The following is a 14,666-nucleotide window of genomic DNA, read 5'->3' as shown; positions in this document are numbered from 1 at the left end:
TGTGATGTCCAGCGCAGCAGTCTGGGAGCTGACCTTGTTAGTGAAAACAGAGGCAAAAAAGCATTGAGTACATTAGCTTTTTCCACATCCTCTGTCACTAGGTTGCCTCCCTCATTCAGTAAGGGGCCCACACATTCCTTGGCTTTCTTCTTGTTGCCAACATACCTGAAGAAACCCTTCTTGTTACTCTTGACATCTCTGGCTAGCTGCAGCTCCAGGTGCGATTTGGCCCTCCTGATAACATTCCTACATGCCCGAGCAATATTTTTATACTCTTCCCTGGTCATATGTCCAACCTTCCACTTCTTGTAAGCTTCTTTTTTATGTTTAAGATCCGCTAGGATTTCACCATTAAGCCAAGCTGGTCGCCTGCCATATTTACTATTCTTTCGACTCATCGGGATGGTTTGTCCCTGTAACCTCAACAGGGATTCCTTGAAATACAGCCAGCTCTCCTGGACTCCTTTTCCCTTCAAGTTAGTCCCCCAGGGGATCCTGGCCATCCGTTCCCTGAGGGAGTCGAAGTCTGCTTTCCTGAAGTCCAGGGTCCGTATGCTGCTGCTTACCTTTCTTCCCTGCGTCAGGATCCTGAACTCAACCAACTCATGGTCACTGCCTCCCAGATTCCCATCCACTTTTGCTTCCCCCACTAATTCTACCCGGTTTGTGAGCAGCAGGTCAAGAAAAGCGCCCCCCGTAGTTGGCTCCTCTAGCACTTGCGCCAGGAAATTTTCCCCTACGCTTTCCAAAAACTTCCTGGATTGTCTATGCACCGCTGTATTGCTCTCCCAGCAGATATCAGGAAAATTAAAGTCACCCATGAGAATCAGGGCATGCGATCTAGTAGCTTCCGTGAGCTGCCGGAAGAAAGCCTCATCTACCTCATCCCCCTGGTCCGGTGGTCTATAGCAGACTCCTACCACTACATCACTCTTGTTGCACACACTTCTAAACTTAATCCAGAGACACTCAGGTTTTTCTGCAGTTTCGTACCGGAGCTCTGAGTAGTCATACTGCTCCCTTACATACAGTGCTACTCCCCCACCTTTTCTGCCCTCCCTGTCCTTCCTGAACCATTTATAACCATCCATGACAGTACTCCAGTCATGTGAGTTATCCCACCAAGTCTCTGTTATTCCGATCACGTCATAGTTCCTTGACATCACCAGGACCTCTAGTTCTCCCTGCTTGTTTCCAAGGCTTTGTGCATTTGTATATAAGCACTTGAGATAACCTGTTGATCGCCCCTCATTCCCAGTTTGAAGCAGGAGCCCTCCCCTCACAGACATTCCTGCCTGTGCTTCCTCCCGGTATCCCGCTTTCCCACTTACCTCAGGGCTTTGGTCTCCTTCCCCCGGTGAACCTAGTTTAAAGCCCTCCTGTCATAAATATAAAGGGAAGGGTAAACCCCTTTGAAATCCCTCCTGGCCAGGGGAAAGCTCCTCTCACCTGTAAAGGGTTAAGAAGCTAAAGGTAACCTCGCTGGCACCTGACCAAAATGACCAATGAGGAGACAAGATACTTTCAAAAGCTGGGAGGAGGGAGAGAAACAAAGGGTCTGTGTCTGTCTGTAGTCGTCTTTGCCAGGGACAGAACAGGAATGGAGTCTTAGAACTTTTAGTAAGTAATCTAGCTAGGTATGTGTTAGATTATGATTTCTTTAAATGGCTGAGAAAAGAATTGTGCTGAATAGAATAACTATTTCTGTCTGTGTATCTTTTTTGTAACTTAAGCTTTTGCCTAGAGGGGTTCTCTATGTTTTTGAATCTAATTACCCTGTAAGATATCTACCATCCTGATTTTACAGGGGGGATTTCTTTATTTCTATTTACTTCTATTTTTATTAAAAGTCTTCTTGTAAGAAAACTGAATGCCTTTTCATTGTTCTCAGATCCAAGGGTTTGGGTCTGTGGTCACCTATGCAAATTGGTGAGGCTTTTATTCCAACATTTCCCAGGAAAGCGGGGGTGCAAGTGTTGGGAGGATTGTTCATTGTTCTTAAGATCCAAGGGTCTGGGTCTGTAGTCACCTAGGCAAATTGGTGAGGCTTTTTACCAAACCTTGTCCAGGAAGTGGGGTGCAAGGTTTTGGGAAGTATTTTGGGGGGAAAGACGTGTCCAAACAGCTCTTCCCCAGTAACCAGTATTAGTTTGGTGGTGGTAGCGGCCAGTCTAAGGACAACGGGGGGAATATTTTGTACCTTGGGGAAGTTTTGACCTAAGCTGGTAAAGATAAGCTTAGGAGGTTTTTCATGCAGGTCCCCACATCTGTACCCTAGAGTTCAGAGTGGGGGAGGAACCTTGACACCTCCTCACTAGGTTAGCCAGCCTGCTGGCAAAGATGCTTTTCCCTCTCTTCATAAGATGGAGCCCGTCTCTGCCCAGCACTCCTCCTTCATGGAACACCATCCCATGGTCAAAGAAACCAAAGCCTTCTCTCCAGCCCTATGACTTCAATGTTACCCATCGACCATGCAAATGATGACTTTTTCTCCCAGGTGGGAGGCAAGGAAGGAAGAGAGGGACCACCACTGGACACCCTCTTAAAGGGCATGTGTGTGTGACGGGGTGCACTTGCCCTGCACTGGTACTGCAAGGGCTAACTCTACTCTCTGGGCCAAAGAGGCCATGCCCCCGTGGCCCTGCTGAGATGCTCTGGCTGGAGACTAGACATAAAAGGGAGAAGGTCAGCTCATTCAGGGCTGACCACCAAAGAGGGAGGACGAATGCTGCAAGCTCCAGCCCAGGAACCGCGGAAGCTCCAGACAGTGGAAGCCAGGGATGCTGAGACTCTGGAGGACACCCAGGGAGTGTCGGAGCTGCTGGGAGCTGCAGTGACCGAGGGGGCCCAGAAACTGCGGGGTTGCCAGAGATGCTGTATCAGGAACAGGGTAGGAAGTAGCTCAGGGGACTAGTTATTGTGCTAGTTATCGTCAGGTCAGCATGTTTTGGGCAGGCATACTTGCCACTGACAGGGCCCTGAGCTGGAACCTAGTGGAGCAGGGAGAGCCTGGGTCCCCCTACTCATCCGCACCCCCCACCCCCGTACTCGCACAGGTGGCAGCCCACTTCACCAACCAGCCACCAAGCTAAACAGCCCTACTGAAGAGGGCCATTATATTGGCTCTGGCCATTGGGCCCTGCAGCCTTAAGAGAGGGCAGTTAGACTGACTCTGGCCTCTAGGCCACTCAGCCTTGCTGAACAGGGCAGCCCGATTGGCTCTGACTACTAGGCCACAGAGCCCTGAGAGGGGGCATCCATATTGACTTTTACTCCTAGGCCAAGCTATCTCAAGACAAGGGATGGTTGTATAGACTCAGGCACGGTACCATCATTACCCCCATCCCGTCCCATGAAGAGATGGGGTGCACTTGCCCCACAAAACCCCCATACAAGGATGTTAAATTTAATTACATTATAGTTGCTATTACTGAACAGTTCATCTATATTCACCTCTAGGATCAGATCCTGTGTTTCACTTAGCACTAAATCAGAAATTGCCTCTCCCCTTGTGGATTCCACGACTAGCTTCTTGAAGATGCAGTCGTTAGAGTCTAGACATTTTATCTCTGCATCCTATCCTGAGTTACATGTACCCAATCAATATGGGGATATTTGAAATCCCACTTTATCATTGGGTTTTCTGTTTCTATAACCTCTAATCTCGTTGAGCATTTCATAATCAATGTCCCCATCCTAGTGAAGTGGTCAGTAGTCAGTAAGCATGTGAAGGTAGGCATGTGAAGGTGTGTGGTATGCACTGATTGCTGCCAAATAGACCTGTAAAGAATTGATGGAAAGACCTTCTGTTCTTAGGGAAAAAAGACAGTCCAAAATAAGAGGAAAGTCTTCAGCTTCTGGGATATAAATCTTTGCTGTGGTCAGGCAAAGAAAAGCCTCCACTTGGCTAAATAACATTGTCTAGTCAAATTCTTTCCGCTGGTGGCAAGGATGCTTCTTACAGCTTCAGAACAGGACTATGTTTGGATGCGTTGACGCCCATGCAAAAACCACACTCTGAGATGGAGTGTTTGGGGGTTGGATGTTTGAGTATGCCCTTCCCCTGGGTCAGGAGATCAGAAAAGGGCTGAATGATGACCAGTGGTTTAGATGACATGTGGTTGAGGCTTGAAAACCAAAATTGTCTGGGACAGTTGAAGGTAATGAGGATAACTCACATGCTGTCATGATGAATTTTCTGTAGGATCTGAGGAAGGAGTGGTAATGGAGAGAAGACATATTTCAAATGGTTTGGCCATGGAAGAAGTACTGTGTCATTCAGAGAATGGTATCCTAGGGCTTCTCTGGAATAGTATATGTTGCACTTTCCGTTTGTCTGCAAATCAAACAGATCCTTTGGGGGGGTCTGCATAGTGGAAAAATATTGTTCACCACATATTCGTGTAACTCCCACTCATGGTCCATAGCAAAATGTCGTCTGAGGGAATCTGCTAGCATGTTCCAGTTTCCATGGAAAGTAAACTGTTGACAAGGGATTTGATTGGGATGTACTAGTTCCATAGACTGACTGACCACTTCTGCACACAAGGGGATGGATTTCACTCCTCCCTGCTTGTTGATACAAAAGACAGTTATGACGTTGCTCAACATTATGAGGTGACCTTGAATGAACAGGAAAAACGCCTCACAAACAATTTAGGCTGCTCATAATTCCAAAATATTGATGTGTATGGACTTTCAAGATGTCTGAGTGCCCTGTGCCAAACAGTTGCCCATATGAGCTCCCCAATTGAATAAGGAGGTACCTGTAATGATCATCCTGTCCAGTGAGGAGGAAAGGAATGGCATTCCCATGTATACCTGGTGGGATTCTTTGACTATAGCGGATATGAGATTACTTTGGTGGGAATGGTTACTATGGTGTTCGTGGACCACTGATTTGGTGAGTACGCTGTTTGATGCCACGCTTCCGGGTAACAAAGATGGAGTCTGGCAGATGGCATGATGTAAGTGCAGGAACCCATATGATAGGTGCTTCAGGGTGGCATCTGACTTGGTCTCTGAGGTCATTTATCATCTGGAACCTTTCTTTTGACATATAAATTCTTTCCATGATCGAATGTAGGGATGCTCCAATGAAGTCTAAAGTCTGCATTGGAGGGAGGACAGACTTCCAATTTTACACTGACTCACGAGGAAGAGAGGAGTTAAAGCATTGCTAAAATCAACCTGTATGCTTCTTGATGTGGCTTGGCAACAAGAAACCAGTCATCAATATAGGGGAGACAGTGAAACCAATAGGTTGCTACTACAGAGAATACTTTGTAAAGACTGTTGGGGGGCAGAGGAGGTGACGGGAGGGTAGTAGCAAGGCCAAACAGGAGCACTCTGTATCAAAAGTGGTTGGATCCCAATAGAAATCTGAGAAAACGCTGTGAGAGGAGTGAATGTCTGTGAAAGAATGCATCCTTCATGTTGAGAGATGCAAACTACACATCTTTTTCTAGAGATGAGATTATAAATACCAGTGTGACCATGCAAAACTTGAGTTTGCTAATAAAATGGTTGAGATGGTGCAGATCGAGAATTGACCTCCAGCTGCCCTTTTGTTTAGGTATAGTAAATACTTTGAGTAAAAACCCTTATCTTGATATTCAGGTAGTACCAGCTCTATTACCCCTTGTTGTAAGAGGGATTCTATTTCTTGTTTGAGAGTCTCCTTGTGAGAATGGCCCCTGAAAAGAGGTGCGAAAGGGGTTTTTGGAGGGGCCAGGGAGGTAAACTTGACCACATAGCCAGAATGGATGATGTTTAGCATCCACTTATTCATTGTTATTGCATTCCAGATGTGGGAAAAAAGATGATAGACAACTCCCAAAGGGTGTGTGGGAATTGGCAGATGGTAATATTATTAGTTTGCAACTCTTGAGCTCCATCAAAAATGACTCTTAGCTGGGGTCTGGGGCTGGGATGATGATGCTGCCAGAAAACGTGCAGGGAAATGAGACCTCTGAACCCTTTGCCTCTTATGTTGTAGCTCATAAGGTCTCTGGTGGTAGAATTGTCGAGCCATTGTCCTAGGCTTATATGATTGCCTATGGAATTTCCTCTTTGGGGTCGGTGTATGTGTTGCTAGGGAGTGGAGAATGGCCTTGGAGTCCTTTAGAGTGTGTACAGACTCATCTGTCTTTTGGTTAAATAGATGAGTTTCACTGAATGCATGTCCTCCATGGTGATCTGGACCTTCATGAGAAATCCTTAATGCTTCCCAGTGCATTACAATGGCGGTAGCCGTTTCCCTTAAAGATGTATCTGCTGCATCTAACATCGATTGAAGAGTGGTCCTGGCTCCCATCTTCCCTCTACTGTGAAAGTTTGAAAGTTAGTTCTGTCCCAAAGTGGAAGCTTGTCAGTAAAGTCTGAAAATTTGGAATAGTTCAGATAATTGTATTTCAGCTTCAGTGCTTGGTAGTTGGCTATCCTGAACTGAAGGCTAGTAGAAAAGAAGACCTTCCTTCTTACCACATCAAGGCATCTGCCTTCTTTGTCAGCTGGAATAGATTGAGGGTGATGCTATCTAGATCTCTCCGTGGAAGCCTGAACAATCAAAGAGTTAGGAGCAGGATGGGAAAAAAGAAAATATGCCTTATTGGCTAAAACAAAATAATGTTTTTCTTTTCTCTTAGTGGTAGGGGCACAAGTGGCTGGGGTATGCCAGACTTCTCTAGCTAGCTCCAGCATGGCTTTGTTAGCAGGAAGCGGTCTTCAGCTGGAATCAGAAGACTGAAGGATGTTCAGGAGCTCATGTTCAGGATCCTGAACTTCCTCAAGAGAAATCCTCCCCTGAAATTCTATGCAACAGTTTCTGAAACTGGTAATGGTCACTGGGGAGGATGGAGACATTGGAGACACTGCTTCATCCAGAGAAGACAACAATCTTGTCAGTACCAGGAGAACTGCTGGATCTGGTGCATACGCCTCCTCTTCAATAGGGTCAGGAGGAAGATGCAGTTGTCCTATTGGTTGAGGGAAGGAATGGAATGGCTCCCTAGCAGGTCAAACAGACCCTGAGGGATGGTATGGATCCTATGTATAGCCAGTAAGAAGGGCCAAATGGAGGTTGTGAAGGTCCTTCTAGCATAGGGTATTGAGGTGGCAGCATCCAGATCAGGGCACTCCTGGGTCAGCCCATCTCTTATCTGAATATTGATTTAAAAGCTTAATATGTTTTATATTGCATTTTATTTCTTTTATTTTCCCCTCAATTATTTTTTTTCTCTTCTCCAAGTCTTTATTTTCTCTTCCAATTTTATATACTCCTCTGTTATGTATTAAAGACACTTCATCAATTCGTTCCAGTGATACTACTCTGTAGCACCCCATGAAATAGGGCTGAATGATCATGTCAGTGCCATTTCATAATGCAAAATGCCATGCAACCAATATTTATCCCCATGACACTTCAAGCATGTTTGCAGTTGGTCTTATGGTGTGCTGATGCATTCATATTTAGTTCGTGCTTGGGATTATTTATTATAAACCGAAATGAATACCCACAAATATTCATTAAGAAGTCTAATCTGTGAAGGTTTGTATTTGGATTTAATATGACACACAGCCCTACTTGGCATAACAGGAAATGTAGTGCCAAATTCAGAGCAGTTGTAAGTTGATACACCTCTGTTGAACTATATATGTTGAACCTGCTTACCCTAAGTCTTAGTTTAGCCTGAAAACTGAAATATGAACATAAAAATGCATAAAACCAAAGCACTGGTGTCTTATTAACTAAACCTGATGACAACTGTTCATTCAAATGTTCTAGATCAGCGGTTCTCAAATGGGGGCCCGGGAGCCCTTAGGTGCCATGGAGCAGCAGCCGCAGCGTTCCTTCCTCTCCTGCTGGTGCCCCAGGTTGAAGCTGCTCCTCAGCTCCCAGCCCCCTTTTCTCCCACAGAGGCAGCCGGTAAGAGCCCCCCGGGTGGAGAGACTCAGCTCCGCGGCTGGCAGACCCCCTCCGGGAACAGTGACCGCAGGGGAGTCCTCCCAGCACAAAGCGCTGAATACGTCTCTCCCTACACCCTGAGCTACGCCCTCCCTACACTCTGAGCTACCCCCTGCCCACACACAGCCCATAGCTACCCCTCTCCCTGCATGCTGAGCTACCCCCCTGCCCACACACAAGCCCTAGATACCCCTCTCCCTGCCCACTGAGCTACCCCCTGCCCACACACAGCCCCTAGCCATTCGCCTCCCTGCACCCACAGCCACCGTCTGCCAGCTACTCTCTGTCTGCACACAGCTTGAGCTCAACCCCTCCCCCCTTTGAGTTATAATTTTTGGTTGCACCCCCACCCCCCCCAGACAAGCTGGGTTGCCTGCTGAGGTGAGTCAGGGGGTGGAGGTGGCACTGCCTCCCTAGACCCTGCTATGTGGAGGTGGCTCGAGCACTGATGACCCCTGCCCCCCCAAATAGAAGTCAAACTATGCCTATTCCCAAGGCCCCTGCCCTGAGGCCCCCATCCTCTCTTGACCCTGCTGGGCCCTGGAGTTTTTATAGAATGTCAAGGGGGGCCTCAGAGAGAAAAAGATTTAGAACTCCTGTTCTAGATAAACACCACACATATTCCCCAAACCTAATCTAATTAGATGTGTGAAAAATTAGTATAGATCCGCTCTCACTAAAATGTAATAAATGAGAATAGATCTATGTCAATTTTGCTATATTAGTTTGAATGCTAAACTCTAAAGGAAAAATAATCCAGTGAACCTCTATGGAATATTCAATAATTCATTTTCTGTATCAGGTCATAATTGGGATCTTTATTAATGTTGTTGCTCTTTTTTAAATTGAGCCCCCTGCTATGTACTGTATGCACATATCAATGTAAAAAGATCTGCAAAGAAGAAAAATGGATACGTATACTTTGCAGACACTGCCGACATTTGGTTTTATCTGATTACCCCATGCAATTAATTAAAATTTAATGCCTGCTCACATTCATCATTTGTCAGACACTCATTTGAATAACAAAGAGACAAATACAAGACTTCATCATGAAACAGAACTGGCATTCACTCTGAAAAAAACAAATGCTCATTAGGGCCATATTAGGTCATGGCTACACGAAGGGTATGTAAAAATGCAGAAGAATACGAATGAATAACAAATGATTTTCGGAAGCTGACCTTAGGAACTGAGAAGTTATTTTAAACAAAAGGAGTCACAGGTTCCTTAGCCCCAATTACACAACTCAAGCATAGGCCAAATTTTAATTTAGCCTCTGAAGATGAGGTCTTATAATGAATGATCACTTTCCACATAGTTAGAAGAGAAAGAGAGAGAAACACACAAAAGGATATGTACCCTACACGTCTCTTTACATGCCTCAGTATTGTCTCCCCTATCTGCACTGGTATTTTTATCTGTGCAGTGTCCTACTGTCTCCCTGCTACCAGACCCTTTCCGCTGCTCAGCCTTTCCCCACTTCTTCCCCCTCTGCCAGAGCCTTTCACTGACACGTGTTGCTACACAATGCAGTGGGATGCTGTCTGCTTTTGCTGCAACTTGTTGCTGCACATATCCTACATGCCATTGGCAATGTACACAAGGCCAAAGAATGGCAAACTTCCAAAAGTTTGACATACGCTATTTAGACTAGAAATGAAGGCACATGCAACATACTTGTAAGCCTTTGCTAGTCAGCCTCAGCTCTTGATAAGGAGGAAAACAGATGTTCTAGATTAGAATCAAAGGACTGTATGTTGGGAGCTTCAGGCAGGCCTTTAAATGTGTGTCACCCTCTTGGGGTTTAGAGAGCACGGCCCCTTTAAATCTTTTTCCTGAGGAGGGAAGTGCTGATTATTCCAGAAGGAAGAAGTGCTGTTGGGGGAAGGGGAGAGGGGAGAGCAAAAAGGTGTGTCTGCAGCTCCAGACTGAAGGGCTGCTGCAAATAGGACCTCACACAGTGAAGCAGCCAAGAACCTGCCTGAAGCCTGGGAGGGACAGAGCAGCTGATCGGGGGCATCCCAGGACAGGAGCCAGGAGGAGCACTTTGCCAGGGAGGAATCGCCCAAGAAGGACAAACCAGAGCTGGACCCAGTATCACTGTTGCCCAGAGCTGCTGTGAGTACTGGGGCTTGTGACCTTGCATTAGGAATAAGGAAGGAGGCTGTAGTTAGCTAAGTGGGGAGGTTTTGCTCTGTGTGGCTTTGCAGAGAGCAGCAGAAGAGGGCACCGGAAGGGTTTGTTGGGGAAAGTTCACTGACTCCGAAGATGACCAGGAGCACCCAAAACTCACCACTGGACTGGAACTTTGCTCAGGACTCCTGAACTCTTGTGTGCAGGCACATTGCTTGGTGTCTGGCGTTTCAGACTGTGGTACCACTGTGCCCATCGGGCCTTGTGTTGAATGCAACCCTGTTTACTGCTCCTCCTATATTTTCCCCTGTTGTTGCTCTCTTTTCATCCCTCTGTAAATTAATATTTATTTCCCTTTCTTATATTCTTTGTACTCTTCTGGTGTGTGCGTGTTCACCATGGGGGGTTTGGAACAGGTGCGTCTGGGGTCGAAGGAGCTTTCCCTGCTGCATTCCTGCGTATTCTTTCTCTTGGCCAGAGCTGTGTGCAGAGCAGACTTCATTTTCGCCACAAGGGCGGTAAAGTTACATGTGAACAATTGGGATGTTCATAGGGAGAAGATCATAGAACCATAGAATATCAGGATTGGAAGGGACCTCAGGAGGTCATCTAGTCCAACCCCCTGCTCAAAGCAGTCCCCAAATAAATCATCCCAGCCAGGGCTTTGTCAAGCCTGACCTTAAAAACTTCTAAGGAAGGAAATTCTACCATCCCCCTAGGTAACCCATTCCAGTGCTTCACCACCCTCCTAGTGAAAAAGTTTTTCCTAATATCCAACCTAACCACTCCCCCACTGCAACTTGAGACCGTTGAGGACTCTGTAACACTCAGAGCCATTGCCTGCTCTGTGCCATGAATCCAGTGCCACAAAGAATCTTGTGTCCCGTGGAGAACAATTTCCTCAGTCACAAAAAGAAACATCATGCCTCCAGAGCTGTTCAGATTGGGAATACTGTGGAGAAGCAGGAGGAATCATTCCAGCCACAAAGCCTGCCCTGCTTGAGGTGAGGCCCAGCATAAACAACATGGGCTAGGAGGTTCTAACAGACATGGTTGGGCCGTGACTGCAAATGTTGCTCACTTGACAGAGTCCTGAACAGTCCCAGCCTGAACAGGATCCAGGCCACTTGGAAAAGTTGAATTTTCCTCCCCAAATGTTAATGTAACTGCTGATGCATTACTGATAGCAGACAAAAAAACAAATTGAAATCTGTTATATGCAATCTGTGGGTTTTTTTGATTTACAGATAACTGCAACTTTGTTAAAGTGTTGCTTTAGAGGGAGGGAGGGAAATGTTGAGTAATGCACACATATCAGTGAATATGCTGATAGTGTGTAGCGCTGTAAAACACGTTCTAAACAGACATACAGCATATCCAGTGTTGAGTTTTTCAGGAGCAAGTGCTTAGACACACGTACAAACATTGTGAAATCTCACCAGCATACTTGGCCACTCCAATTGTCCATATAAATATCAAGTACAACCCACCAATGCATGTGCATTTCCACCAAATAAGCCTTTTAAGATGAAACTGGAGTCAAACACAAGAGGAAGCCCAAGTTCTTTAATGCAGAGCTTGATTTTCTATGAAACCAAGTACTGAAGTGGAAGCGCATGCTTTCTGAGATAAAGATCACTATATACAAAGGGGAAAACATAAGGATCCTCACCATTATGCATCAAAGCAATATTCTGGCAGTAACAACTGATTTGTGGCTGATTTAAAAAAAGCTCCTGATACATGAAGATATTGCCTTCAGTGGAGCTGCTCCGTGCTCAGGACTTTTGTAAATCAGGGCATTTATTTATGTACCAAAATATGGAGCTCGAGGCCTCCTTTTAGGTACTCAGTTTTGAAAATCTTAGCCAGTTATTTTCTGTCTTGTGCACTGTAAGTGATTCCCAGCAGGACTCTGCAATGTTTGTGACAATAAAGGTACTTTCATTCTATTTAATTTCCTTCCTCTCTCTTTCCTAGCTAGTATCTCTTCACTATAATAGTCAAGGCCATCGCTAGCTTTATGAAACCATGAAACAGGTGTCTGGGCCTTAAAGTGCCTTTTGTAAAGATAAGTCCTCACGTCTACCTCCCCATCTCTCTATTAGAATTCCTACATCACAGAACACGTGTAGTTTAGCAGACAGCTGTACAATCAGTGTAGGTTTAAAAGAGTTGAACACCAAATCATTTATTGTTCTCCAATTAGACTTCATGGATAGAAATCAAATCTACAGTGAATTTTAACAATTAAAGTCACAGTGCCCTCCAATCAATAAGTTCAAAATAGCTACCTCTCACCTAAGAACAACCCCCACTTCCCAGTGACTCACTAGTGTTTGTATTTAAAGTAATCTGTGTATCAATAGAAGTGAAGTGCAGCTAAAATGCAGCACCTGATTTCAGGGATGTGTGAATCCCTTCTTCTAAAAATTAAAATTTGGCCAGAGCGTCAGTCTTTCCTGCACTAAAATGAACATTTTTAAATGTTCGTATTAGAGGTGGGCTCAAGCCAAACAATTTGGTTCCAGATCTGGGTTTGGATTTTGAACACCCCAACAGTTTTGGGGGAGCTTGGATCTGTAGGTTTGGATCATGCTCAGTTTGGACAAATTAATGCTAGGTTTTGCAAGCCCCCTCATATGTAAGTGTGTATGTTGGGTTGTGGTGGTGCTTGATCAGACTAGAAGGGCAAAGACAACTCTGGGATCTTCAGAGGAGGGGAAGGTAGGGGATCTGGGACAAGTCTGCCTCCCGCTGCCCAGAATACTTGCAGATCATATTTGGGCCAGGGAGGGAGAGAGGAGAGGAGGAACAGAGATTCTTCCTTCTTCCACTGGGTAGGCTGGGGGAGGGAGGAGGAAGAGCGGATTGTCTCTCATGCCCTTCCTCTTTCTGAAAGTGAAGTCCTTGGAGCATACAGCAGCCTTCCTGCTATGGTAGCTGCCGCATCCCCTCTGCCCCTATTTTGGAAGAATAGTTGGAACTGCATTTTCAAGATACTGTGGGTGTGACTGATTGCCAGTTTTGGGAATCAAGAAGGAATTCTACATATTGGGCAATATTGACCACAAAAAAACAAAGTCCAGTTTTTCCCCCTCATCCTTTCAGCATCATAGAGGCTTGATTTTAGATTAATAAGGAGAAAGGGCAGGAATTCAAAAGTTGTGCATTTATAAGTGGAATTTGCAACTTGCGTCCAGTGTGGATGAGAGGCTGAAAGGGGCCAGATTCCATAGAAAACATGAGAACTTGAAGACAATTAATTGGCTTTCTTAGCCTGGAGGAAGAAGGGGAAATATGACGGGGGTGCTCACCACTCGCGAGTATGTACTGTCGCAAGCAGCCCCTGGAAAAAGGGGATGATGGAGGATCTGAAAAGAGTTCTAGCCAAGGAGCAGCACAGCTCCACTAAACTCAACCGATACTAGCTGAAGGGTAACAAGGAGCCTGGCAGCTATGACAGTGTCCAAATAAGACTGACCATTGCAGACACCAAAGGGAAAGGAGTAGACTGGCCTACCAAGGGGATGCAGGTGCTGTGGGCAAGAGGGGCATGCAAGTTGAGTTTGCCCCTATAGTAACAGAAGCAAAAGGGATTACTGGCAGGTGCAGAGTACATGAACACTGAATTTCACATACACATTTATAAGGAGGAGCTGGTCTGTGAAGTAGATCCAAGTATTGTTTCAGCAGCTCAGTAAGACTCACAGAGAGTGGCAGGAGGTGCAATTTGAACTGCAACAGTGGCTAGCCACGATAGAGGAGCAGTAGCAGTACCCGTTATGGATCCTGCGGGAAAGAAGCAGTAACAGCTACAGGTACTGGGTAGACAGGAGGCATCCAGTGGGCTGGATCCAAGGACATGTTATGGCTGTGGACAGATGGGACATTTAAGAAGGGCTTGCCCTTGGGTGAACTGGGGGGTGGAGGGAGAGAAAGATTGCATTGCTTGGGCGAACTGTGGGAAGAGACACAGAAAATCCTCCAGGTCCTAAGAGCATGAGGCCAAGTTGAGGACAATCAGCGGTGGATGTGATATATCTTGACTTCAGCAAAGCTTTTGATACAGTCTTCCACAGTATTCTTGCCAGCAAGTTAAAAAAGCATGGATGGATGAATGGACTATAAGGTAGATAGAAAGCGGGCTAGATTGTCAGGCTCAACAGGTAGTGATCAACGGCTCGATGTCTAAGTTGGCAGCCGGTTTCAAGCAGAGTGCCCCAGGGGTCTGTCCTGGGGCCGGTTTTGTTCAACATCTTTATTAATGATCTGGATGATGGTATTAATTGCACCCTCCTCAAGTTCGCAGATGACACTAAGATGGTGGAAGAGGTAGATACGATGGAGGGTAGGGATAGGGTCCAGAGTGACCTAGACAAATTGGAGGATTGGGCCAAAAGGAATCTTATGAGGTTCAACAAGGATAAGTGCAGAGTTCTGCACTTAGGAAGGAAGAATCCGATACACTGCTAAAGGCTGGGGACTGACTGGCTAAGCAGCAGTTCTGCAGAAAAGGACCTGGTGATTACAGTGGACAAGAAGCTGGATATGAGTCAGCAGT

The sequence above is a fragment of the Lepidochelys kempii genome, chromosome 2 (genome assembly GCF_965140265.1).
Source record: "Lepidochelys kempii isolate rLepKem1 chromosome 2, rLepKem1.hap2, whole genome shotgun sequence".
NCBI lineage: Eukaryota > Metazoa > Chordata > Testudines > Cheloniidae > Lepidochelys > Lepidochelys kempii.
The sequence above is the reverse complement of the archived record's forward strand: the minus strand, read 5'-3'. Positions refer to the sequence as shown.